Genomic DNA, 25,981 nt, shown 5'->3' with positions numbered 1-25,981 from the left:
AAGTTTTGTTTATTTGACCTGACTATATTAGATTTGTCTGCATTACCTAGTTCTTATAGAAAAAAAAGCATAATCAAGTGATAAAACTTTTGCTCTAATATATAAACTAATTTCAGTATGAACCAAGTAGTTTCTCCCAAGGCAATGCCTTTTGACTACAGGTTATTATCCTGATGTTTAGATGACATGCTCATATTTCATTTTCTCTTGTATATTTTAAGGATGTCAATGTAATATAGGAATGGATTAGAAAAGATAGGATGGGATAGATTAAAGTAGCATAGAATAGCCTAGAAATTCCTTATTAAGAAAAGTAATCTCATCCAAGAGGCAGTGTAGTATAGTTGGTAAAGACTTGGAGTCAGGAAGACCTGCATTTGAATCTTGCCTCACATACTTCTTAGGTGGCCCTGGACAGATCATTTAGTTTCCTTCTTTACAAAGTGAGACTCAGTGTCATCTACATTTACTTCCAACTGTCAGTCTATGAACCTCAGCCTCTGACATCAAAGCCATTGTCCTTTTTACTCTATCATGGTGTTTGTCTCTTCTCCTACCTTCTTGACATTTCCCATCACTGTTCTGAGACCCCTTCTCTTTTCTCTCTATACTCTCTCACATGGTGACATCATTAGCTCCCATCCTTTGAATTATCACCTCTGTGCAAATGGCTTCCATATCTGTTCATCCGATGTCAGTCATTCTTCTGTGCTCTAGTGCCACATCGCCAACTACTTCCTAGATAACTCAAATCATAGGCCCTGTTTTTGTTGTTGTTTGGTCATTTCACTCATGTCCAACTCTTTGTGACCCCATCTGGGGTTTTATTGGCGAAGATTCCTGAGTGCTTTGCCATTTCTTTCTCTAGCTCAGTGTCTGATGCCAGATCTGAATTCATGAAAATGAGTCTTCCTGACTGGTGTTCTATCTACTGTGCCACTTGGCTGTACTTGTATGTCCTGTAGACATCTCAAATTCAACATTTCCAAAATAAGAACTCATCTTAATCTCCCCCCATCAACTGACCCCTCTTCAAAACCTCCATTTTTCTGAAAATCCCAACATATAGACTAATTATTTATGCTTCCTTTTGTTCTTTTGACTATATTTTCAAGAGTAGAGTTTGATAGGGGACATTTAGATAAATAAAGTTTCCTTCCATAGAATGTAAATTCCTTGAGGTCAGAAGCTCTGATTTTGACTTGTATTATTTATATTGCCTATGGCTGGAAGACAGTAGGCTAAGCAGATAATTTAAAAAATGCTTAATCAATATGTATTGCTATAAATTTATATATATATATGCATACATATCATATTACATAATTATATACATTAATATATAAATTGATCCAACTTCTAACATTTATTAACTGAGTGACCTTGGGCAAGTCTTAACCTCTTTGATTCTCAACCAACTCTCTAACAAAATAATCTATAGATGGATTGATAGGGAGAGTCACCATCCTAATGAAATCACTGTCAAGGATGAATTGAATTGATTGATATATAATGTATACTGGTGTACACACACACACACACACACACACACACACACACACACACATACACATCACAAATGTTTGACAGATACTGCTTTTGCTAAATGTGACAGAAATGTTCTGAAGAGATCACAGTCAAAGTATTTCACTCTAAACACAGAACCTGACTGAATCTCCGGAGTTCAGCCATCAAATCACTCTTCAGTATTTAATTTGGGTCATGTTATCTCCACTGATCTTGTAAGCCAGTCTATGGTGAGTCTGCCTCATCAGGGCTAATCCATTTGATCCTCCATCTGCAGCACTGATTGACGAGATACCTTGCTGCTACTGAATGGCCTTTATCACATCAGCCTAGCCCCAAGATGGAGAGGGAGCACTTTGTTTATGGGTGGTACTGGTGACAGGCAAACCGCAGTGTCCCCTTGTTCAGTCTAATGGGGTGAGTTGAAAGATTAGGCTGTCAGACCAGTGTGAGGCCTCATTTTTCTTCTGTGCCGCATAGGTTGCCCCTTACTGCAGCCAACATTTGATTGTGATTAATTTGTCGGAGATGGCTGTACAATGGAAATGAAGAAATGGATTGCCAATTATGGTTAGTCTTTTCACAAACTGCCCCTCAAACTGCTGCCATTCGACAGTCCCTGGCAGCTCTAGAAAACACTGAATTCAGTTCCATGGAGGATGAACAGGAGGCTGCAAGTGGTTTCACAATGAAGAGGGGGCAGAAGGTGATTTTCTTTTATTCACCACACTTCAAGGGGGTTGTTGACATGTATCCCAGCCTTTCTGGAAAGTACTATCGAGGAAAAGAAAGGTTATCTGTGTTTGCTTTTCTTGCAGGTGGTTGAAAAAAGCTTTTCCTTTTGATTTCAGACTTAATACTACAAATGAGAGGCATAAAAGAGCTTTTGCCATACTTCACATTGAATAAGCCTCAAGGAAAGTTGAGCTTGAGTACCATGAATGCTAAAAATAATAAACATTGACAATGTTTCTATCTTTGAGATGTTAAATATATGCAAATGGTACGTGAATAGAAAAATGAAACTGAACATGCCATTTCTCCCTTTTTCATTCCTGGCAAACACAATGTATTTCCATAATCTACAGTTATACAAGATTAACTGACTGTACTTATCTTTCCTGAGAGGAGAGACCTTTTCAACTTTATAAAAAGTCCTGAAGGAATAAATTAATAGAAGAGGAAACACCATTAGCTGTCAGACCTGGTGTGTCTTGTGATCAGGCTTAGTTACAGGCAGTAAGTGGGCTGTAACAATAACATTTGACTTTCAGAAAATCACTGAAAAACTGACAGTGATATTTATAATTATAAAGAATCTCATTATTGGTCTGATCTGAGCTGGAAAAAATATTAAATGTTATTTTATTAGTTCCTTCTCACATTATCTGAGAATGCATTGCAGCTCTTTTGTGATTTGCTTCCTGTTTTGTAAGGACTTATACAACTTGTTTCTATGGGACTTGAAAGGCTCCTCCCCACCCACACCTCAAATTAATTCCTACCTTCAAGAAGATTTTATTCTCCTATAATGAAATAACAGATATATAAAAGGACGAAGATAATTTGGTGGTGCTTGGAATCAGGGAATATTTCTCTGAGTGGTTTCAGAATAAAAAGGGGGCAGAAGGTGACTTTTTTTTAATTCACCACACTTCAAGGGGGTTGTTGACATGAATCCTGGCCTTTCTGGAAAGTACTATCGAGGAAAAGAAAGGCTATCTGTGTTTGCTTAAGCCTAAAATGAGCCTTGAAGGAAGAAGATAATTCTGATAGACAGAATATTCCAACTATGTGGAAAGGCTACAGCAAATGAATGGATGTAGCTGATGAAATGTTGAGTTCAAGAAATAACCAGTAATACAGTTTGTCTAGAATACAGAGTGCTTGAAGAGGAGTACATGATAAAAAGAAGCACTACATCCAGAATCTTTAGACCTCTCCATTATGCCTTCATGTTCCAAGAATTCCACCACTGCAGGATATCTCATTATTCTGTGAAATTAAATCAGTCTTACTATTTGTATCTCATGAATACCCTCTGCCTCTCTAACTGGACCCTTTGATGGAAGGACAGAGTTATGAGCTTTAAAATATCCATTTAAAAAGTGATCCACAATTCCCTTATCTATACAATGAGTGGGTTGAATGACATTATATTCTAAGTTTCATGTTCTAGGAAACATGAGGGAATGATGGCGAAGTTCAAAGAACTTCAAAAGCAGTGTAGCCTTCAGGAAATCAAAAAATATGTGTGTTTGCATACACATACATATGAGAAAGGGTTCTTGCAGAAGTTGAAATTTTAGTTGAGAGTTGAGGAAAGCCAGGAGTTAGAAATGGGAGAGAATTCCAGGCATGAGGGAGAATCAGTGAACATCCACAGACTAAGGAGATGGAGTGTCTTGTGGAATGAACAACAAGGAATTCAGTCTAACTGGATTTCAGAGTACATGGAAGGGAATAAGGTATGGGAAGACTGGAAAGGTAGGAAAATATCAGGTTCTCCAGGGTGACAATAATGGTGAATGAGAGAAGGGGATGTATATGACAATGTTGAAAAGGTAGACTCAAGAGCACTTGGTAACTGATTGAATAAGAAGATTGGGAGAGAGGAAGGAATTGAGGATATCTAGATAGCAAGCCTAAGTGACTGGGAGGATAGTGAGGACGTTCAATACAAGGTGGACATTAGAAAGGAGGGAGATTTTGGGAGAAAGATAATGAGGATCAGGTTTGGTAGTGTTGAGTTTAAGATGTCAATGGGACTGTCTTAGGAAGATTCTGAGGATCACCTGGCAAGGATAAAGTACCAGACACTGAAGTCCTTGCTGGAGCTAAACTGCCAAGTATTCAAACTATGCTTCAGAGAGTGCAACTCCAATGGGCTGGCCACACTGTTTGAATGCAAAATGTATGCTTGCCCAAAAGTATATTTTATGGAGAACTCACATGGAGCAGGCAATCACATAGTGGCCAGAAGAAATGATACAAGGACATGCTCAAGGTCTTTCTCAAGAACTTTGGATTTGACTGTGCAACATGAGAAACACTGGCACAGGACCGCTCAGCATGGCATGCTCACATAAGAAAAGGCACTGTGCTCTTTGAGTAAAGCAGAATTGAGACAGCACAAAGTAAATGCAGGATGCACAAATTTGGAATATTCACATGGACTATCTGTGCCCAACCTGTGGTAAAGCATTCGGAGCCACAGGCAGATACGCTGAAATTTCACTTTATCATGGTGATGTCATTTTGGTCCTCTTCAAGGACGAAGGACAACAACCAAGTTTGAGACGTCCAATAGGGAGTTGCAAATAAGAGACTGCAGGTAAGGAGAGAAGGTTAGAGCAATATAAATCGATCTAAGAATCATCAGCATTGTTATTCAGTCATGAACACTGTGTCCAACTCTTCTTGACCCCATTTGGATTTTTTTCTTCTTTTTCCCTCTTAAATAGTATTTTTTTTCCAATTACATGTAAAGAAATTTTTAACATTCTTTTTTTTAAAATTTGAGTTCCAAATTTTCTCCCTCCCTTCCTTAACTGCTCCCCCAAGACAAGGATCAATTTGATATAGATTATATATATGTATATATACACACACACACACACACATATGTATATATATACATATGTATATATACATATATATATACACACATATGCAAATATATAAAACATAGTTCTATATTAGTCATATTGTGAAAGAAGAAATAGGCCAAAAGAAACCCACAAAAAATAAAGTGAAAATAGTATGCTTTGATTTGCATTCAGACTTCATCAGTTCTCTCTTTGGATATGGATAGCATTTTCTATTATGAGTCCTTTGGAATGATCATGAATCATTTTTCTGCTGAGAAGAGCTAAGTCATTCTTAGTTGATCACTGCACAATGTTGCTGATATTGTATAGAATGTTCTCCTAGTTATGTTCATTTCACTTTGCATCAGTTTCAAGGCTTTTCTGAAATCCAAATGCTCAGCATTCTTATAGCACAATAGTATTTCATTGCATTCCTATAGCCACAACTTGCTCGGCCATTCCTCAATAGACAGGCATCCTCTCAATTTCCAATTTTTTGTGACCAAAAAAAGAGCAGCTATAAATATTTTTGTATGTGTAGGTCCATTTCCTTTTTTTCATGATGTCTTTGGGATTCAGACCTAGTAGTGGTATTGCTGGATCAAAAAGTATGCAGTCTGATTATTCTTTGGGCCCTGTTCCAAATTGCTCTCCAGAATGGTTGGATCAGTTCACAACTCCACCAACAGTGTATCAGTGACCCAATTTTCCATTTGGCATTTTCGTGGCAAAAATAATGGAGTGATTTGTCATTTTCTTTTTTAGCTCATTTTATAGATGAGGAAACTGAGATAAATAGGATTAAGTGACTTGCCCAGGATCACACAGCTAGTGGGTATCTGAGGCCAGATTTGAACTTAGGAAGATAAGGCTTCCTTACTCCAGGCCTGGTACTCTATATGCCATGCCACTTAGTGGCCTTAATCATCAACATAGTGATATGACAATAATTTAATCCGTGAGAAGTAATTAAATTACCAAATAAAACAACATGGATTGGGGTTGGGGAGTCCAAGACAAAACCTTGGGGGACATCCATGGTTAATTGCTGGTTTTGCTGAAGGAAATGGAACAAATGAGCATGTGCTTCAACAGATCAAGTCTTCACTGACAAGTCCAAAACACAAATGGTTGAATCACTGAAAAATAGATCCTTTGCTGTTGGTCCTTCACAATGACTCCAAGCATTTTCATTGGCTGTCCCCTATGTCTACAACTTTCTTTCTCCTCATCTCTGCCTCCTGAATTCCTTGGATTCTACAAATCTCAGCTAACATCCAACCTTCTAAAATTAGACTTTCTTGATTCCCTTAATCCTTAGTGACTGTCCTCTGAAGTTACCTCTAAACTATCCCGTATATATCTTCTTTGTACATGAGTTGTCTGGATGCTGCCTCACCTATCAGAACATGAACTCATGGAGGACAGAGGCTGTTCTGCTGTTGTAATCTTAACAAGAAAACAAAGGAGAGGAGGAAAGGCAACTAGTTTTAGAAAACAGGATTCTAGACCTCCCCTCCCCCACCCCATAAAACTATTCTTTCCCATAGTAGCTCAACTACAAACAACAACTACAGCCACAAACTTTATGTACCATAGATGTCAAACAACCAAATATTGTTTATTTGGAACATTGCTTATTTCCTCATTGTACCTACTTGATAGAATATAGAGACTAAAGAAAGAAAAATCCAATAGTGAGATATGAATGATCCCCAATTTAGGAACTAATTGACTGGCCAAAATTTTCTTAAGAGCTATCTGTTTCAAGCTTGAACTTCTTCGACATAGAAATAGCTCCAAGCTATTGTGTTCTCTTTCCCCTTTATATTGTAACTGTTAGCTCCTTGATGGCAGGGACTCTTTTTGGCTTGATTTTGTATCCACAGTACCTGGTACATTTGTTGTTTATTTGGTTGTCTCACTTGTGTCCAACTCTTTGTGATGCTATTTGCAGTTTTCTTGAGTGGTTTGTCACTTCTTTCTCCAGATCAATTTACAGGTGAGGAAACTGAGGCAAACAGGGTTAAGTGATTTGCCAAGGGTCACACAGCTAGTAAATGCCCAAGTGTTCCTGACTCTAGACTCAGTGATCTATCTACTGTACCACCTAGTTGTCCCACCTGGCATATAGTTAGAACTTGATAAATGTCTGTTTCCGTGGGGGTTAGCTTTCCAAGCAAGTCTATTTAACCCATGACATACATGAAGTATAATAGAAGTGAATAGAAAGTACTGTAGGACTTCACTTTGTGTAAGCAAACTTTTTTTTTTTAATGGAAAATCTTTTATTTCAGAGTTTTAATTTGGGATGCCATGACATTCTATTAATGAGGCATTCATTTATTCTCCACTGTCCCTAGACCTTCCTCTTTCTATAAACCTTCCCAGAAATGGAATTTAGTATTTCAAGGTAGAAAATACCTTAGAGATAACTAGATCAGACCCCTCAATTTACAGATGAGTCTGAAAACCACAAAGGAGAAATGATTTACTCAAGGTCCCAGTAATTCCAGCATAGTAGGGAATCTCAGGCCCTCTTGAACCAAGGCTGGGTGCTATTTCCACTATAGTCAGTTCCAAGTGATTAGTGATTGATTACCTGAGATGGAGGTGTCAAGAGAACATGAGCTGGCCAAGGGGTGATGGGGGAGGGACTTTTTGGTAGGATGGAGAACTTTAGGAACTCTAGGTCTTGTGTTAAATGGTGTATTTCTACACCCACCCATCCCCCCTCACATACCCCCTCCCACACACACACAAGGGAAGTTGGATTGTTTCCTGAGGGCTTTCCACTGAGTGGAAAGATGGAAGGTTTTGGAGTCATATGTCTGGTTCTGAATCCTAACGTTTTGATTTGCTCTAGGACCTCTGGCAATGCTTTAAATTCCCTAGACATACGATTTCTCATCTGTAAAATGAAGGGGATCTCTAAGTTCCCTTCCAGCTTTAAATTTTATTATGCTATCATCCTTAGGGATACTCCTTCTCATTGGCCTCTCTCCTTTTTTTTTCCTTCTGAAGACTTCTTTCCAGCGTCAGCAATCAACTATTTCCAACCAAATTCCTTTCCTCTATAGAAGAATAGAAAGCAATCTAGAAGTTTCTACTCCATCCATGGGTCCATGAAGTAAAACCTTTTTAAAAAATTATTAATAAAAACTAGTGTTTATATAGAGTTTTAAGAGGGAAGGTAGGTGGCACCGTGGATAGAGCACCAGGCTTGGAGTCAGGAGAACTCATCTTTGCCAGTTCAAATCAGTCATCACACTCTTACTAGCTGTGCGCCCCTGAGCAAGCTGCTTAACCCTGTTTTCCTCTGTTTCCCCATCTATAAAATGAGCTGGAGAAGGAAATGGCAAACTTCTACAGTATCTTTGCCAAGAAAACCCCAAGTGGGGTCACAAGGAGTCAGATGCAACTGAAATAACTGAACAACAAAGAATAATAAAACACTTTAGATATATTCTCATTTTAACTATCAGGAACCATGAGAAATAAGCACATTCTCTTTTTGCTAGAGCCTTTCAGACTAAATAAATATTTCTTGAAATGCAAAACAAGAAGAAAACCACCAAAGAGATAATGGCAGACATTTGAGTATTAGACAAAAGACTGAATAAACAGGAATTTGTATTTGCATTTTAAAGTTGCTAAACAAATAGCCCTCTTTTTTACACTTTCCCAAAACACTTTTCCCTTGCAGACTCAAGACTTAACAAAACAAAGAGTAGAGAGGAAGATCTTTGGCTTTTGCAGTTCATAACTATGTAAAAGTAGAATGGGCTATTTTAAAAGAAAATAGTTTTTTCCCCTCACTAGACATCTTCCAGCAATGCATGGGAAAGCAGGAGTTCTTTCATACTCCCAGCCAGGAGCTGCTCAGTAATTACAGAAAGTAAGGGGCAGATCATTGAGGTAAGGAAGTATATGAGAGGCATACATTGCCTTAGTCACATGTATGCACTAGTACATTCTCAGTATGTGAACTCTTCTCACTATGGCTTTGTGTATTTGTGGAAGGGTGCATTCTAAGGAGGCTGCTATGGTTCTTGCTATGCCATTGTAGTGGATCCCTTTGCTGTGATTCTCTGCGTGGAGTCAGTGAATAAAGCACTGGAGTCTCTCAAGCTATGATTTTAGGAGTGTAGAGCAACAAAGAATCTTTAAAACTAAGATCTGAGGAAGCAGATGTTCTTTGGTAAAGCCAATCCTCTAATGCAAGTAGGGAAGGTAACTCACAAGGGTCTCTATAGGTAGATGACTGACTACATGATGGTTATGTAGTAGAAGGAATTCTGGGTCAGGAGTTCCAACTACGTGAACTCTGAGGCTTTCTACAACTCTGAGATTTGGCTTTTCTGAGTGTCCAGTCTTGTTGGTATACTAAGGTTTGTCTAATCTTTCAAACCTAAATCAGGGGCTAAGGTGGCTTAAGGTGAGTAGCCAAGTGGCACAGTGGATAGATCTGTGGGCCTTGAGTCAGGAAGCCATGAGTTCAAATTTGATCTCAGACTCTTACTAGTTGTGTGACCCTGGGCAAGTCACTTAATCCTGTTTCCCTCATTTGTAAAATGAGCTGGAGAAGGAAATGGTAAACCACTCCAGTATCTTTGCCAAGAAAACCCCAAGTGAGGTCATGAAGAGCCTGACCTTACTAAAGCACAACCAAACAACAAGGTGACTTAAAGCAAGGCTTCCAACAATGAAATGTTTGTATATTTCTTAAATTTTTACATAGTATTCAACTATCCCCCTTACCATCCCAGTTATGAAGCATATTTTTTAATTAAAAATGAAAAATAATGAGATTATTCCCCTTTGCCCTTCCACATACATAATGGGAAAACTGAAATTATGTCTACTTTTGCATTTTTACTTTGGAGGAGAAGAAAAAAGTATTTGTTAATGCCTGAAAAAATGAGGAAGTAATAAATTAGGATTCAAACTTTTTCCTCTGGAAAAAACAGATCTTTTCAACTAGCTTAGTTATTTAGAAGTGGTAAAAGCTTTATAGATTGCTTTGATTGATATCACTTTCCTAGGTGAGAGGACTCAAGATTTATATCTGTGTAATGAGGTTTGGCATATTCCCAGATTGCCAAGAACAGAGGTCCCACATGGGTGTCAGGGTCCTGATTCTAAGAGTCAGGAGGCCTGGTGCAGGCATAGTTTTCTAGACTGCCCTCCCACCCAGTTTGGAGACATCTCTTTGCACTGGTTGTATAGATGAAGTTGGCTATATCTTTTTAAGGCTACCTGATGAAGACAGTATCTCCTGTGATGTCCAGGGATGTCTGGCTCATTCACTTACAGCAGATACTACATGAATACCATGCTTTAAAAGGAAAGTGTCTGAGGGCCACTTTCCTCTTTCCCCAGTCCAGGTGGCTTCTAAAAATAGGACTGTGGTTTCATTTTGTTTTGTTTTCTCTTTTTAGTACTAAGTGCAGGGAGTGGAGTCCACAAGGGAGAAAGAAGCTTAGGAATCTTCAATCCCAGAATTTCAGGCCAAATGTTGCAACCAGCCCAGTAGGAAATCACTGAGAAGTCAGAGTGGCTGAATGCCAACCCAGGGAGAGATTGGGTCTCAACTTCCTTGTACTAAGGCTACGTAGAACTGAGTTAAGATGTAAATCAATTCCCCTCCCCTCTCCAGAGACGGAGGTGATGTAGTGGGATTATGTCTCCCAGCTGTTGTGGAGGAAAAGAAAATATATATATATATATGCACACACATATATACATATTGTTTTTCTAGTTATACATCTGAAGTACAATTTTACAATTCCTTTGTAAAAGCTAATCTATCTTTTAAGTAGTTAAATAAACCAACAGCACAGACTAAAGCCCCCAATCTCTTAATGTTACCAGAGAACCCTTGGGGGAAGGGCTGAAAAGTAACACACCTGGAATCAGTTTCACCTAGTTTTCTTGGTAACTAGTTGTGTGACCTTAGACCCAGAGTGGGGAACCTGGGGCCTTGGGGACACATGTGGACCTCTAGGTCCTCAAGAGTAGCCCTTTGACTTAAGTTAGGATTCCATCAAAGGACCATACTCGAGGACCTAGATGACCATATGTCACCTTGAAGTTGTGGGTTCCCCAGCCCTGCAAAATACTTCAACATTTCTGGGCCTGTCACTTAGGAAATCAAAGGGCTTGACTAGTTATTCATCAGCTAGAAGATTCATAAGTCACTACATGGTAGAATCAAAAGGGACCTCACATCATTTCTTCCAACCCATCCCTGACAAAATTTTGTGGCTCTTGTGGGTGGTATAAGAACAATGAATTTGTAGTCAAAGGACCATGTACAACCTTAAGTAAGTCACTTAAATTTTCTGGTGTTTAAATTAAAGGTTTGGGTGATGACCTCTAAGCTCCTTTCTCGGAGGCAAATTCTGCAGTCTTGAAATGGAACTGGAAGAACTATTGAAATATTATTGTGTTTATACAACACATATATAGGCATTGGGACCTTTCAACTTTATAACAACAATCTAAAAGCAAAGATGGAGGGGTAACTGTAGCCTATTAAACAAAGTTTAGCGAGATCAAGACATTAGGGAAGACATCTCACAACAATATTACTTTATGCCATTCACAAAAAGTCAGTTATGCAGAGAAGACATGAAATTTCACTTCATAGCTCACAAATAACTACAATTATGCTGTCTTTCTCTTATCACTGGAAAGCCCTATTTAACTGTAGACTCTACACAATTCTTCTTTATTCTCCACTTAGATTGAGATGAACTTTAGGGCTGTTTAGGGAGTTAACTAAGTTGACTTGATTTTCCGAACCATTGGCTACTGTGGCTAAGAACTTTCTAACTGTGATACAGAAAAGGATGGGTGGTTCCTCTCAGTCCCTTCTGCCAGGGAGCCAGCCTGTACTCCTGCTGCTAAAGTCCCCAATATCATGTCCTTTTAGAAGTGATCATTATACTTTGAACAGGATGGTAATATAAACTTCAAAAAACAAACAAACAACATAATAGCCACAAGAACTTAAAAGAACTTTTAAGTGATTGTGGTAATAGTACATTTTAACCAAAGGTCCATCTACATTGTCTTGTATTTATGGACACATTTCTTTCAGTTTTCTAGTACTTCTCTAGCAGCATTCTTATGTTATGAAGGTCAAATGATATTATACATTTGAAGCTCTTTACGCTCATTAAAGTACTATCAAAACATCAGCTGCTAATATTATTATTATTATTCACTCAGCACAGTAGATTTAGGATTTACAGCTACAAATTACCTTAGTCATCGTTTAGTTTATTTTATAACAGAGAAAATGGAGATGCCAACAGACAATGTAAATTGCCCAAAATGATATAAATAATTAATAGCAGACTTCAGATGCCCAGGCCATCAGACTTTCGGGTCCAGTGCTATTTCCTGTATGCCACCTATGGATGGATGGATGGATGGATGGATGGATGGATGGATGGATGGATGGATGGATGGATGGATAAGCAGGCATTTATAAAGCATTTACTGTGATCCAATAACTGTGTCAAATACAAGAGATACAAAACAAGTGATATAGTCCCTGCTATCAAGGAGTTAACTGAAATAGGGAAAAATCTTTACATAAAGGGGAAATACAGTTAGAAAGGGAAAGGTGAAGATAAAACCATGTCAATGTGGTTTGAAATGGCCCAAAGGTAGTATGATGGCCTAGTTCTAGACAAAAGAGGATGCAAGGTCTCTTAGTAAAGGATGACATATCTAAAATTAAGCTCCTTAATTTTCTTGCTACACCCTTTCCCCTTTCAAACTTCCCTATTATTGTCAAGGGCACCTCCATCTTTCCAGTTCTTCAGGCTCTCAACCTAGGAGTTATTCTGGATTCCTCACCATATCTTAGCCCCAACTTGTATTCAACTTGTTGCCAAGATTTCCCAATTTCACCTTTGCATCATCTCTTGAATGTCCCCCTTTCTCTCTTCTAATATTGCCACCATTCTGGAGAAGACCGTCATCATCTATCTCATATCTGGACTGTGATAGCCTGCTGGTGAGTGCCTGGCCTCAAGTTTATCCCCATTCTATTCAGTCACCAAAGTGTTTTTCACAAATTGCAGGTCTGATTATGTCACCCTAGTATTCAAAACTACAGTATCTCCCTATCTCTTCCAGGATCAAATAGAAAACCCTTTGTTTGATGTTCAATGTGCTTTATAATCTAGCACCACCAAAAAATTTTTCATTCTTCTAACACTTTATGCCACCACCACCCCTAATATACCCTTAGATCTGTTGACAATCACCTTGATGTTCCATGAACAAGACATCATATCTTGATTCCAGGCATTTTCTCTGACTGTCTCTCAGGCCTACAATGGTCTGTCACCTCATCCCTACTTCGTGACTTCTCTAGCTTCATTTAAGTCTCAATTAAAATCCAACCTCCTACCAGAAGCCTTTCCCAATCTCTCTCAATTCTAGTGCCTTCTCTCCATTAGTTATTTGCTATTTATTCTATACACAGCTTGTTTGTATATATTGGTTTGCTTTTTGTCTCCCCCATTAGATTGTGAGTCTTTGCGGACTGTGATATTTTTTGCCTTTGTAAGGCATATTTCTTAGCATAGCACCAGGCACATAATACTTAATAGCTAACTACTGATTGATTGACTGATTGAATGACTGATTAACCTAGAAGAGACCAAAGTTTCAGGGGCAGTCCTCAAAGGTTCTATGTGAATAGTCAAGTCAAGTCAATCAATATTTACTAGGTTCTTACTTGGTTCCTGGCACTATGCAAAAGGCTGGGGATTCAAAGAAAGGCAAAAACAGTCCCAGTCTTCAAAGAGATCACAATCTAATGGGGAGACAACATACAAACAAACATGTTCCAACAAGATAGTTATAGGATAACTTTGGAGATAATCTCCGAGGGAAAGGACTAGCATTAAGGGTGCCAGGAAAGGCTTATGGAATAAAATTGAATTTTAGCGAAGACTTGAAGGAAACCAGGGAAGCTAGCAGTCAAAAAAGAAGAGGGAGAGAATTTTTGGCATAGGAGATAGCTAGCGAAAATGCAAAGTCAGGAGATGGAGTATCTTGTCTAAGGAGTGACAAGGAGTTCATTCTCACTTGGATCATAGTAATTGGAAGAAAGTAAAGGTAAGAAATGTGTAAATTTCAGAAAGGGGACAGGCTATGAAGGTCCAAATGAAAAATAAAAGTTGTATTTGATTGAATGGGGAAGAGAGGAAAGAGTGGTATGGACAGACCTATACTTTATGAAAGTCACTCTAGCTAAGTGGAAGATAGATTGGAATGAGGAGAGACTTGAGGAATGTAGAACCAGCAGGCTATTACAACAGTCCAGGTGTAAGGCGATGAAGACCTGTACTACAGTGACAGAAGTGTCAGAGAAATGTATATGTGAGAAATGTTGCAAAGGCTCGAATCAGCAGCTCTTGGCAATAGATTAGATATGGGGAATGAAAAGAGTGAAAAGTCAGAAATGACATCTAGGATTACAAGGGTGGGGGACTGGGAAGATAAAGTTATGCTTCATGGTGAATACAGAAGTTGGAAAGATGAGAGGAGGGAAGCTCATGGATTCAAAATCATATTTAAGATGCCCTCAGAGTATTTGATATTTAAAGGGATCATTTTGTGAATCATTTTTTTAAAAACAATGACCCTTTCCCTCCCTTATTTTGCTTTCATACAAATCCTGTTTCTTTTATATCCTCTTCCCTTGAAGCATAGTTACAGCTGGAATAATCCAGCCTTGTCCCATATACTATTGAAAGTGACACTAAGTGTAAAATGGGGAAAATTATGCATAGTCCTTTTAAATTCATGTCTTAGAAGAACCTGCTGAAGATGAAATTTTTGAATTCTTAACTACAGTTCCACTCTTTAAAAGAATTGGAATTTTTATAGACTTAATAAAACTCTTTTGGCATGGCCTGTAAGTCCATGCAGAAGCAAATAAATTGTTTAAGAAAAAAACTATGTCTGACAAAAAGAGATACTGTTCAGTGAATTTCTCACTATTTGCTTCCATGTCAACTATTTGCTTGCACAAATAGAGTTTCAATTTATTAAATGTGGAACACTTTAAGAACCTGGAAATGAATGCCCTAAAATGGAACAATTAAAGATAAGAGAGTAATAAAAAAGTGAGTTTTGTTGTGTTTGGTGACAAAAGTGAAGAGACTTTATTTAAGAGGACAGTAAAGGGCAATTTTGCTGAGCAGCAAGTCAAGAATCAGAACCAACAAGACAAGTAGCTATAGAATGCCATCATTTCAAATGTGGATCTAAAATTCTCTTGGGTTTCATTCAAGCCTTATCCAATCAGGAGATTCTTTAGTTATGGATCAAAATATTTAAGCTGGAAAATAACTTAGGAATCCTCCAGTCAAATGGTCCTCAAACTCTTTGCAGGCGTAGAGCTCTTTGCTTTAAACTAAATTTTGCTGGATCTTTTGTAGAGAAATCTTTAATTGATTGCTAAAAATTATCTGTATTAGTGCCCTTCCTGCCCACCTCAGTTAGAATGTAAGCTTGCTTAGGGCAGGGACTCTCTGGTTTTCTTGCTATATACCCAGCTCTTAGCACAATGCCTGGCACATTAGTAATTAGTAAATTAATGGACATTGACTTATTAGAGCACAATGTGAAAAGTGTTATCTGAGAATGAAAAAAAATACTTTGCTTCTCCAGCAGCTATAAACAAAATCACTTTTGACATACTTTCTAACAAGAACTAAAAATATTTATTTAAGCTGGGCCTTGAGACACTAGTGTTTACTCGCAACAAGGCCAAAAGGAAAGTCATCAAGGAATCAATCAGGGGGACAAGAAAGCACATATTTTGAGGATGCAACTGTGGCCTCAACATTGTTCTGGGTGTTTACAAGCAACAGCATTTCTGAGAATGTTTCTGCAAGTTTTTCCTCATTTCATAAAGGGACATAAGATTTTTCCATGTTATCCACCAGGATTCTCAAAGTAAGAAACTTGGAAATCAAACTGGACTATGTAACATTCTGAGAACACAGTGCTGTTGTTTTGTTAAAAGCTTTAAAAATACTTCTATGAGTAAATACATCTGTTCACTCATTCATTCATTCATTCATTCATTCATTCATTCATTCATTCATTCAATGAGCAGCTCTGCATTCCGTCTATTGCACTTATGGTTCCTGGTACCATACTATTCACTGGGGATGCAAAAACAAAAAACTAAATAATCTTTGCTTTTAAGGAGTTCATATCTTTTTTTTTTTGAGAAACACAACACATACAAATAAATACAAAATGTATTCAAAGCAATCCTGGGGGTGAAGGGTAAGAGAGTCATAGGATAGAAGGTCCTATATGAAGAAGCAACTAAGCTGAGTTTTGAAGGAAGGTAGGGTCTCTGTTGGGTAGAGGTGAGGAAAAAGGATATTCCAGGACTGAGTAACAACCTGTACAATAGCAAATGGGTGGAGATGAAACATCATGTATAAAGAACAATAAGATATTTTGACTAGATCATAGTGCGAAGGAGATAAATATAGAATAAGCATGGAAATGTTAGATTAAATGACTTGCCCAGGGTCATACACCTATTAAGTGTCTGGGGTCAGGTTTGAACTCAGGTCTCTCTGACTCCAGGCCAAGCCATCTATCCACTGTGCTACATAGCTGATAAGGATAAACCGAAAATTAGGGGAGGGAAATAGGGAATGATGGAAGGGGCAATCTATTGAAAGGAATGAAAGAGTATTGTGTCAATTCTGTTGAATCAAATTCTGAAGGGCTTTAACAGCCAAACAGAGTGGTTTGTATTTCATCTTAGTGTTCTTAGAGAACCAACAGTGCTTCTTGTGTAGGGTAATGACAAGGTCAGTCTTCAACTTCAAGGATATAATTTTGGTCGCTATGTGGAGCATGGGGGAGAGAGTAGACTAGAGGGAGAAAGACCAATTATAAAACTTTTGCAGTAATCCAAATGAGGCCACAAGGGCCTGAAACAGGGTGCTGGCCCTGAGTGATGAGAAAGGGATGGATAAGTGAGATAGGTTAAAAGCATTATTGCCAAGATTCAGCCACTGGATCTGCTGAGTTAGGGAGTAACAAATGCATGATGTCAAACCTGAAAAGAAGGTGGTAACTTCAATAGAAATAAGGAAATTAAGAAAAGAGAAGGATGTTGTCAGGAAAAGATGATATTTTCTGTTTTAGGCATGTTGAGTTTTTGATATTTTGGGGATGCAGATATTCAAAAGGCAATTGGTAGTTCAGGAGGGGAGTTCACAAGACAGGCTACAGCTAGGTATATAAACCTAAGAGTTGTCTACAATAAAATAATAGTTCAATCCATGGAAGGTGATGAGATCAGACATCAGATGAGATCAGAAAAGAGGAGGAAGAGGAAAGAGTCCAGTGGTATACACCCAGTCAAAGGTAATGGGACAAAGATACAATGAAAGAAGCTGAGAATGACTACCCAGGTAGGTAGAGTGAGAGCTAGAAGAGAGGACCAGGGAATAGAGTGTCCAAAAGGAAGGGATGGTCAGTAGTATGAAATTCTGTAGGGAGGACAAGAAAGATTTAGAATACGAAAAGGCTCTTGGATTTATCAGTTAATAGATTATTGTTTACCCTGGAGGGAGCAGTTTAAGTTGACTGATTAGGTCAAAATCTTAATTGTCAGCCATCAAGAAGTAGGTGTGAAATGAGAAATTTGAGGAAACAAATTTACCAGTTTTTTCCAGGAGATTGACTATGAAAGGGATAAAAAGTAGAGAATGATGAGATCAAGTGAAGGCTGTTACTGTTATTTTTTTTTTATGATGGGGCAGTTGTGTGCAAGCTTTAAAGCAGAAGGGAAGGTTCCATTGAATACAAGGAGGGGGGAATAAACAAACATTTATTAAGCATCTGCTATGTGTTAGGCACTCTATAAAGTGTACACACACGCGTGCACACACACACAAATATATATATACATATATGTATGTATGTATGTATTTTCAGATTCACAACTCTGTGGGTGATTGCAATTTTATTTCCATTTTGTAGTTGAGAACACAAAGGTCAAATAATTTGCCAAGAGTCACATACAACAAACACGTAAGTGTCTGGGGACAAATTTGAACTCAGGTCTTTCTGATTCTAGGCCAAGCACTTTATCCACTGTGCCATGTAGCTGATGAGGATGGATGGAAAATTACAGGGAGAGAGGGAATGATGGAAAGGATACTGTGAAAGAGATCAAATGGGGTATGGTGTGTAGGATACCATAGGGGGATTGGTATGGGCAAAGAGAACCACTTATCTGGAAGCTAGAGCAAAGGAGGAGTGTTTCTGTGTCCCCTATTAAGGGGATCTGATGTATAGAAGATGAGAAAGGAGAGTTTTCTACAAATAGTCTTAATTATTTTCAGGGGAATTAGTATAGATCTTTAGTATAGGGAAAGGAGGTGTGCTATAGAGGCAGCTTGGAACAGGAGAAAAAGTTTGGAACAAATGTGGGCAGAGAAAGTAGTACAAAGAGTCCGTTTCAAAAAGACTAAAAATATTGGTACACATTACTAAAGGTCCAGTTGAGCTTCTATAACATACATTTGTAGTAGAGCCAGTCAATAATGTGGTATGATTTCCTCCAGAAAATGTCAGCAGCTTTTGAGTAGAAGCAAAAGATTATCATGGGGTTTCAGAAAATAGATTGCCATTCTATTCTCAGTACCAACAGTATTATTATATTTGATGGTCTGAAGCATGTGCCCCAACTAAAGGGTAGCATCTTTGATCTAAGTCATTTACATCATTCTGGAGTAAACAGTATTTGAGAAGTCACCCAGATCTCAAAAGAGGTAATGAGATTTTGATCTGTACTGCTTTCATAAATAGTTAATTCTCCAGTAATTAAGTTCTGGAATTTGTTCAGACTGGAATAAGTAGAAAGGAAACTGACACCAGGGCCTTCAGCATCAACAGTATTAGAAAGTCAAGTCTGAGTCTTGCTGACTTTTGGCTTGGTGCCCTACCTGTATCCTGCTGGTTGGCTCTGGTTTCACTTCACAGGCCAAAACAGCCAGAGAATTGTTGCCTCCATACTGGAGACTAGGTGTTTTTTAAAGGAGGTAGCAGCCCTCTCTTTGACCGGTAATTTTTTTTCTTGCAAAGTGGTCCATCTAAGGTTCAAGAGAGCAAGAGATCATGCCCAATATACTTCTTTCATGAATGCTTAGGTTTTTTATGCTAACTCTCCCCACTCCCATATCTGTGTTATTGATTCAGTTATCTCCAAGAAGGTAAGGGATTTGATGACAAACGACTAGCTGAAACTTCAGTTGTCTATGCATGAAAACATCATAAATATTATTTGAAGGTGATGATACAGGACAAATATTGCTGCAAAACAATATATGCAAAGAAAAAAAATTAAGTTAATTCTAAGATGATTGCCTAGATATTTTTGAGTACAAATCTATGATTTAATGACTGTAGGTAAGTCAAGATGAGGAAGACCCTTTTATTAAATCTGATGGGCAACTATTTAGCAACTTAACATGTTAGAAAGTTGTCCAAATCACTGAGAAACTTGATCATAGCCATACAGACAGCACGTGTTGGAGTTGAGATTGCCAAAAAACAATAATGACTATAACATAGTGGAAATATTGGGACCTGGGCAAAAACCACCACTCCCAGAGACGGAAGGACATTTCAAAGGCGAGAAGAGGAGGAAAGAAACATAATCGTCTCATTTTGATTGGTTACTTCAAAGGGAGTTTGCCTAGCAACTGGACATATGAAGGGGGAAAGAAAAGAGAATAAAAGGGAAACAAAACCTCCCCAAACAAGGAAATGAGCGGCACATCTTTTTCTGTTTTGCTCTGGTTCCCAAACACATTACATAAGATAACTATTCTGGCAAACTTAGATTTGTACAGCAATGATTGTCACACCTTTTAAAATCTGTCAGCATTTAAAATCTGACAGCAAGCATTTCTCTTGGCATCACCATTGGAAAATGCCCTCTTTTCCCCCCTAGTCTTGTCTGTGATTTTGGACAGATGTAGTGATAAAAACATTTGCCAAAAATGTATATGATTAATAAAAACAGAACTTCTCCCTCTTTTTTCTTTTTTCTTTTGCTAGTTAGAATTGAACAGAGGAATTGAAATGCAAATGAAGGATTCAATTAGGAGACTGAAGTCTGGCAGCTTTGAGTAGAAAGAAAAGGAAGCCAGGGTGATTTGAAGGAAATATGTTCTGATCCTTGTACATTGATAACAGAGAAATAATGAATAAATATATCAATTCTCACAGCTATGTTAGGCTACACTTAAATTTTCCTTTAGATTTCCAGCCAACAAATCAGTGTCTTAAGTTTCTTCTGTGCTTCAAACAAAACATAATACCTGGGAAGTTGAATTCAAGATTTTGTACAGACCAGGTTATTTTTCCCACTTTCCCTTACTCCAGGGAACCATGTTTCCTTCTGGACTTAGTTTCTATTAACTATATCAGCTCTCATAAAATGGACTACAATTATTTTGCTTTTCACCTCTCAGTAAAAATTCCATTGGCATGTATCATGTCTGGCCTTCTGGTTAAATGTATTAACACACATATGTCCAAGGGCAGAAGGCATGTACCATATCTGAAATGTCCATTAGGGAAGTACAAATCTATCCATTTAAGATGACTGTAGAAGTTGATTCAAACTTTTAATGGGTATCTGGTGATTTCTGCACCTTTAGAAACGTCATCTGGATCTGTTTTCCCCAAAGTAACGCAAGCTTTACTTTCATATTTTTATCCAAGGTCTCTTTTCATCCTGAATATAAGCAGGTGGTCTCATGAAATACAGAACTATCATGGAAGCATCATGCTGGAGCAGTTATCCAAACGCTGGCAGTTGGAATGAGAAAGTCTGGTTCTTGTTCATGCTGAACTTCAAAGGACTGGGGGCATAGCCCTAAATCAACTCTTAAATCTAGAAGAGTCAAAGAATGGTTACTATTCCATCAAGGCTCAAGAAAGCATAGTAGGTTCTGGTTCCCAATATAGGGATGGAATATTTCAGCAGAATTGTCCTAAATACTGTCAAAACACAGACAAAAAATGGGAAGAAATGGGCAAGAATGATTCCTATTACAGGCATCCAATTTGCATGTCGTGTTCATGGGGTATTGGGTGATTAGTGCAAACTTTAGAAAGAAATATTTCCATTCCATGTGATTGCCTCATCATTGAAATTATCTTATCATAACATCATAACTGGAAAAGACCTTAAAGTTCCCTCTTATTTTATTGATGAGACAATTAATGACCAAAGTGATTAGCCCAAGGGGACAGAGGGAAAAAGGGTCAGGCCTAGTTCATCTAACTCAAAAACCAGTACTCTTTCCACTGCACTATAACAAATCATCACAAGGTTCTTTTGGGTTCTTCATTAACTAAAACACTGAGATTGGTAGAATTACTTTACATTCTGCTCTAGCAGAAATGGTGTTGAAAAGCAAGGTTGCAAAGGGCATTGCTGCTCTTCCGTTGTTCAGTCACATCTGACTCTTCATGACCTCATGGACTACAGCACATCAGGCCCTTTTATCCTCCACTATCTCCCAAAGTCTGTCCAAGGTGTCCTTTGCTTCCATGATGCTATCTATCCATCTCATCCTCTGCTGTCCCATTATACTTGTGCCTTCAATCTTTCCCAACATCAGGATCTTTTCCACTGAGTGCTATCTTCTCATTATATAAAATTATATATAATTAGTGCTAAAAGAGAAGATAGCCACCTAAATAATTAGCAGTAGATAAGATAGGTCATATTGGTGGCAGAAACAGAACAAATGAATCTGGATTTCTGGCCTAGATTTCAGAATCAATCAAATAAATCTTTAGCAGTCTTGATCTGGCAGCAACCTCTACTATAAGTGTGATCACCATCATCAAACATTTACTACTAGGTATAGGAAGTTTGACAGTTCTGAGGATATAAACAGTCCCTGCCTTCGAGGGGCTTATAATCTAACAAGAGAAATGCAAAAAGAAATACAACAATGGAAATGATCTTATGTTAAGTGCCAAAATGAACAGAAGCAGCAGCTTTTCAGAATTCTTCAAGAGTTAGCAGAGATCTGAGTGGGTATCTTGCCTCCCAGAAATATAAAGAGAATATCCATCAACTTATGGAACAGTTTAAGAAACTGTAGAATATGAATATGATAGAATGTTACTATATTATAAGCATTTATGAAAATGATCTCATAGAATCTTAGAAAATATGATCTGATGCAGAGTGAAGTGCAGAACACAGAAATGAATCTATTCGATGACCACATCATAAATGAGCTTTAAAAGCCTCAAGAATTCAGATCAAATCAGTGACCAACTTTGTCTCCAGAGGACCGATGACTGATGAAGCGTGATCCCCTCCTCCTGACAGAGAGGTAATGAACTCAACATTCAGAGAAACTTTTTTTTTTGCATACAATCACTTTGTGTATTTGCTTTTCTTGACTACTGTTATTGTGTTTGTCCTTTGGTTCCGAAGAAGACCATGACAGCAGACAGATGATGACATGACTTGCACTTGACTTTGTTTTGAATGAGGGAGGGCTGTGCAGGTCACCAGCCTCACTTCTCCTCCAGAGCCATCTGAATCCAGTGACCAGATATTCATCAGGATGACTGCAGACAGCCCACAATGCAATGGAAGACCCTTGCCCTTTTAGGCTAAGGCCTTTTGACACACTCATTTTGAGGGAGGTAACATCCATTGGGTGAATAGACCTTTTTTGCTTGACTATGCTTATTTGTTAAAAGAGGTTTCATTTTTTTTGTTTTTAATGAGGGTGGGTAGCAATAGCAATAGCAAAAAGAAGTGGCATGGATACATTTTTTTAAACAGAAAAAAAGGAACTATCAGAGGAAGCACACAAGCAGGACAATTTTAAAAGTAATATGAAATTTGTAGTATGCTTTTAGAAAAAAATAAAAATTGTGGTTTCATATACAATCTTCTTTTAGTGTTCTGTTGTATTTTTGGAAATGTTTTCTTTTTTGGATGTTTAAGTTCATAATAACATATATATATATATATATATATATATATATGTATATAACATCTTCCCACCCACATTTATTAAAATATGCAAACACAAGCACATAACCTGTCAAAACTACAGTTTTTTTCATCTGTAAAATGAGGTATTTAATTTCTCTTTTCACGGATTTGTTGTGAGGAACAAATGAGATGATGCATATAAAGTGCTTTGTCAAGCTTAAATATTTGATAAGTATTTTAAATACCAGTTATAAGGATGGTGCACTGTAACGGAAAGAGAAATGGGCTTGAAATTAGAACATATCAGGGTTCAAATCCTGATTTTTACAGGTGTCATTTTAAGCATTTAATTTTCTCACCTGAGAATATTTCTTGTCTGCAAAATGATTATAATAATACCTGCACTGTTTACCTCACAGGGGTGCTTTAAGGAAAGCATATGTAAATGATAAAGTACTATTCATGTCAGTTACCTCATGTTTTTGAATAGGAGGCTAAAGAAAGGGTTATGGTAGTATGATGATTCTGACAGAGATAATCCCAGATGAAAAAGAGGAAGAGAAAGTAGAGTTGGGGGACAAGTGAAAGATTACTATAATAATCGAAGTCTGATATAATAAGGGCCTAGATTAAAGTGTTAACAGAGGAAGAAAAAAGTGAAGGGAAATGCAAAAGGCTCTTTAAAGGGAAATATTTAGGGCATAAAGTTCTGTTTCATAAATTGGATGTATTTCATCCATACAGTTGCCAAAGGTTTTGAACATTACAAACCACTGGAAGGTATTATTTAGCAAAACTGGCCTCCCCAGGGCAAAATTCTTCAGCTGTATAATGATGCACAGAAATACTTACAGAAGTGTAGGGAATGAACAATGTAAAAAAGACTAACTGCTCAAAGAAATTACAATTCGGAATAAAAATGAGGCAAAACATTAGTTCCTTTCATATACTGGGGGACTTGCTGTAACTAGAACATAAAGTCAGGATTTAAAGTATTTGGACATTGGTAGGAAAAGTTTTATAGAACAGGTAGACAAATGCTGTTTTTATGAAGAAGATATGATTAATTCTCATTTTTCATAGAGAAAAATTAGGTCACTGGACTAAAATGACTTGCCTGAGACGATTAAGTCAACATATTAAAACTACTGTATGTCAGGTTTATGCACTAGTATCCATACCAGATATTGGGAGAGCAGATTTTAAAAGATTCAAAAAATGACAGATAGGATCCTCTTGATGATAGACAGACAGATAGACAGACAGATAGATAGAAAGATAGGTGAGAGACAGAGAAACAGAGAGACAGAGACGGAGATAGATAATTTTAAAGGGCTTATTATGCACCAGGCATTATACTAAGCCCTAAAAATACATACTGGCCAAAAAAAAGAGCCTGAGCCTGTCCTCAAGGATTTCTTCTTTTTTTTAAAATTTAATTAATTTATTTGTTTTCAGTTTTCAACAATCACTTCCATAAGTTTTAAATTTCCTCCCCTTCCCTCCCCAAGACAGCATGCAATCTTATATGGGTTCTACACATACATTCTTATTAAACACATTTTCACATTAGTCATGTTGCACAGAAGAATTAAAATGAATGGGAGAAACCATGAGAAAAACCAAAACAAAACAAAACCTAACACAAAAGCCTGCTTCATCCTGCATTCTGATTCCATAGTTCTTTCTCTGGTTGTGGATGGCATTTTGCCTCGAGTCCTTTGGGAGTGTTTTACTTCCTTGCATTGCTTTGAAGGGCAGTCTATCAGAAACAGTCTTCACACACTGTAGTTGTTACTGCGTATAATGTTCTCCTGGATCCGTTCATTTTACTCATCATCAGTTCATACAAGTCTTTCCAGGTTTTTCTGAAGTCCAACTGTTTATTATTTCTTATAGCACAATAGTATTTCATTACGTTCATATACCAAAGCTTGTTCAGCCATTCCCCCAATTGATGGGCATTCACTCGATTTCCAGTTCTTGGCTTCCACAAAAAGAACTGCTATAGATATTTTTATTCATGTGGAACCTTTTCCCAAGTTTATGATCTCTTTGGGATACATCTCTAGAAGTGATATTACTGGGTCAAAGGGTATGCACATTTTTTTTTAAGCCCTTTGGGCACAGTTCCAAATTGCCCTCCAGGATGTTTGGATCAGCTCACAGCTCCACCAACAATGAATTAGTGTTCCAACTCTCCCACACCTTCTCCAACATTTATCATCCTGTTTTGTCATGTTAGCAAATCTGATAGGTGTCGTAGGGTACCTCAGAGTTATTTTAATTTGCATCTCTCTAATCAATAGTGATTTAGCACATTTTTTTATATGACTATAGATAGCTTTAATTTCTTCCTCTGAAAACTGCCTGGTCATGTCCTTTGACCATTTATCAATTGGGGAAAGGATTTCTTCTACTAGAAGAAAATAGTACATACAAAGAAGGAGAGAGCGGAGAGAACTGTAATCCTATGGAGACATGGTGGAAAAGTCTGGAGATTCAGGAGCAGAGCCAAGAGATAAGTGAGCATAGAAGACCTGGACACTTCCTGAAAATAGTAGTCCTGGATAGGAACTCACCTGGATAGGAGGTGGCCACAGAGGCAGGAGCATCTTGATAGTAAGGCTGATAGTTTGGCAGTTGAAAAGTCTGGAAGGTTAGGAGCTCAGGACCAGGAGTGGGAGAGAAGTGAGTATGGTGGCCTGGGTAGTTCATGAAATTGTGGTCCTGGGCAAGAACTTAGCACTCAGTGAGAGAATATTTTTTTTTTTTTTTTTACAGTAGGGACATGACGAATGGGATG

The 25,981-nt window shown here is 37.8% G+C and overlaps 1 protein-coding gene and 1 long non-coding RNA gene across 5 annotated transcripts in view; one reads left to right on the top strand and one right to left on the bottom strand.

Annotated features, from left to right (window-relative positions):
• The window catches only part of MACROD2 (mono-ADP ribosylhydrolase 2), a 2,147,078-nt gene that overhangs the window by 721,888 nt on the left and 1,399,209 nt on the right, over nt 1-25,981 (bottom strand). The window lies entirely within an intron of this gene.
• On the top strand, nt 14,031-23,121 carry LOC140520525 (uncharacterized). 4 transcript variants are annotated; one of them, XR_011972550.1, is made up of 4 exons: nt 14,031-14,261; nt 18,171-18,221; nt 20,925-22,558; nt 22,663-23,121. It is a non-coding gene; the product is annotated as an uncharacterized lncRNA (long non-coding RNA). The 4 variants fall into 4 exon arrangements; XR_011972551.1 differs by having other exon boundaries at nt 18,171-21,147; nt 22,407-22,558; XR_011972549.1 differs by lacking the exon at nt 18,171-18,221.

This window comes from Notamacropus eugenii, chromosome 1 (assembly GCF_028372415.1).
Source record: "Notamacropus eugenii isolate mMacEug1 chromosome 1, mMacEug1.pri_v2, whole genome shotgun sequence".
In the NCBI taxonomy this organism is placed as follows: Eukaryota; Metazoa; Chordata; class Mammalia; order Diprotodontia; family Macropodidae; genus Notamacropus; species Notamacropus eugenii.
This window is presented reverse-complemented; position numbering and strand designations above follow the sequence as displayed.